Raw genomic sequence first — 3,153 nt, 5'->3', positions numbered from 1 at the left:
TAACACACAACAAATAGAATACGTATAAAAAAAAAGAAGTTGCGAAATGTCTATTATATTAAACTAGCAAGTCAACATAAGCATAAAGATGAGATTACAAAGGATTGTTCTAATCGTTTAGCAAGAAATCGGTTTTATACTAAGTTTTAAAAAAGTTAAAATATTCATAAAAATAATAACGATAATATAATAAAAACGCTTATACTATAAAGCAGGGACTCGGACCGAAAGGTTTTTTTAGTTTTGTTCCGGTTCCGATTTAATAAAATATCAAATAAATATTCCGGTTAGTTTCAGTTTCAAATTTTTTTTTACCAATAAAGAAAATCGAAACCATAAAAATTACGGTTTTTATTCGATTCTACTCTTACTCGTTTTATTCTATTTATTCTTTAAATTTATTTTATTGAGAAGAGAGAGGAAGAGGAAGAAAAAAGAAAGAAAGAAAGAGAGAAAGCGTGGTCACTTGTTTGATCTAGACAGTCATGACCTAATAATAAAAGAGAGATATCAACTGATAACATTCTGAACAAAAATTACGTAAACATTATTTTAAGTACATTTCTCTCGGTCCTTTTTTACAACTTATTTTATTCTTATAGATAGATTTCACTTATTATTATTACGTAAAGTCTATATAAGTATTGTTGAATTTCATGACTTAAAATAAATTCTTGCAACATGTTGGTAAGGAAGATCTAAAAAAAATGCTATCTTAAAAAAGTTTACATTAAATATGTCTCGCAATTCGATCAGATTTCTTATATCATATGAGATGTGGAAGTATTTGCATTCCGGTTGTTAAAAGAGCTGGCGACGTGATACTAGATTGAACATTGATGATTTGGATAAAGAAACAAGTAAAACAAGGATAAAGATCAAAAATTAAGAACCAAAAAAGAACCGAAAAAAACCGTAAAATTTTACCAGTTTGATATTTACGGTTTCGGTTATAAACTTTACAAAATTTGGATACGATTTTGGTTTTGGTTAGATTTTTACAAAAAAAGGGTTCTGAAACGGTTCCAATTTCGATTTCGATTCGATCTGAATCTTTACTATAAAGTGCTAATTATGTGCTTTTAATATACCTAGTTTAAATTTCGGTGCACTACTCTTCATATTTGAAATCTAATAATAATCTTAAAACATATATCATAAAAAAAGTATACCAAAAATAATAACTATATAAGAAAAATATTTATATTATAATAGAGCTAATTATCCGCTAATTTGATAGATTTCTATTGTGTAAACACGTTTTGAAATTATTTCAAGCATGAAGGATAATATTTATTACCGGCTCGCTTAAAGGAGCACGGCAGTGTCTCACGCTATGTCTTAGCACTGAGACTACCGTGTCTCCAGATCATTACTCGATAAATACTTCTATGGTCGCTATAAGTCACATATTCATACAAAATTACTAAAGCTTTTCCAGTAAATAATTTATTCGAGAATTAATTCATCGATAGAACTTTAAATAAAAATATTCGAATAATGAAAAATAAAATATATGAGTTTTTAATGATTTTATAATTCCGTAATCTTCCTAAATGCATAAATATGTAATAGTGTTTTTTTAAGAAATTGATATTCGCATGATATTCGTGTGAGAAAACAAGTGAGATTGTAGCGACAGTTTTTTCAATAAGGCTTTGATAAGAAAATGACAAAGAAACGCGCCGTGATGAGAAAGCTAGAGAAGAAGTTCATCGGTCGTAGGTAGACGAGCAAAAGTTTATCTTGAACAGTGCAATTGGTAGTTGCAGACAGTTTCGCGATGCAAAGCGATCCATCGTGCCCAAAGTTGTTATCACTAATGACTACGAGTTATCAGTTCTCATTCAGTTTTATCTCTATCGTTCGTCCTACACTCGCGATTCAAAATGCGTGTACAGTGTACATTGTAAAGTTAACATGTCATTCTATTAATAAAAAAAAATAATGACAGTTTCAGTAGTACTTTTCATAGTTAAAGTACCAATAATTTATCGCAATTTTAGCGACATTTTTCATTAGTTCTAAAATCCTATGCTCTACATTACAGTCCAGCTACAAGGTTTTCAACTTTGGTTTTTATATAAAAAAAAATGAAACTCCTTTTTATTTTTATAAGAAATTGTAGAACTATGAAGAGAGAGTGAGAGAGAAAATTACTGAAATTATTTTTTTTATGTTAATAGAATGTTAACTTCACAGATCCCTGACACATTCACATGATATACAAAAATAAGATAAAGAGATAAGAGCAAGATATACGTGACGTTGAAAAATTTTCAACAAATAAGCTATGCTGAATTTTAAGAACACAGCGGATGGATTAAAATAATGTTTTGTATATCGATTAATCTATCTATTCTTAAATAACGCTAATTCAAGAAGCAGTCTTAGAACAATGCTTTTCGTTTAACGCTTTAATAATGAGCAGCGCGAGTTTGCACGCTGCAAGTTAAAGAGTCAACACAGATCAATATTTGGCAGCAAAGTCGCGAAGTAATTTCAGATGAAATCAAAGTCAAACATTATCAGCGACACGGAAACGGAACAAGATAAGCTCCTTGGAAAGATACTCAATCGCTCGATTTCTCTCTTTCTCTTTCTACCTTTCTATCGGATGGAAATGAAGCGCATTCGATCAAATTTAAGTGCGCGAGTCAGTCCAAATCAATCAGCAGTCCTCTGCAAGTGCACCCATTGCGCGAATTCTCCTCTGGATTCTCGGTTTGCGGCCTGCGGTCTGCGGCTCACGATATCGAACATCGCAAACTATGAGATATACTGTTTCGATAATAGAACAATATCTGTTTCATGTACGAAAAAGTTGGACCGATCTGCAATCGAACGGTTTATAGTTTCCTCACTGATTTTCCTTGTATTGTCGATTATTCCCGAAAAACATCGCTTGTTATTCTCGCATTCTGCTCGCAAAGCGTTGCAAAAAAAAATTTGTAAAATTCACAGTGAGAGAAAAAGATTGCCTGTTATTAACGAGGTGAATATTTGCGAAATAAAGTACGAAGCTGCTCGAACGTGTTTCAAGTAATATTTCCAATTAATTGTTGCAAAAACAAAGAGAAAGAGAAAGACAAAAATAAAGAGAGAGAAAGAGAGAGAGAGAGAGAGAGAGAGAGAGAGAGAGAGAGAGAGTAG

The sequence above is a fragment of the Atta cephalotes genome (assembly GCF_000143395.1).
Source record: "Atta cephalotes unplaced genomic scaffold scaffold00005, whole genome shotgun sequence".
NCBI classification, from domain to species: domain Eukaryota; kingdom Metazoa; phylum Arthropoda; class Insecta; order Hymenoptera; family Formicidae; genus Atta; species Atta cephalotes.
This window is presented reverse-complemented; position numbering follows the sequence as displayed.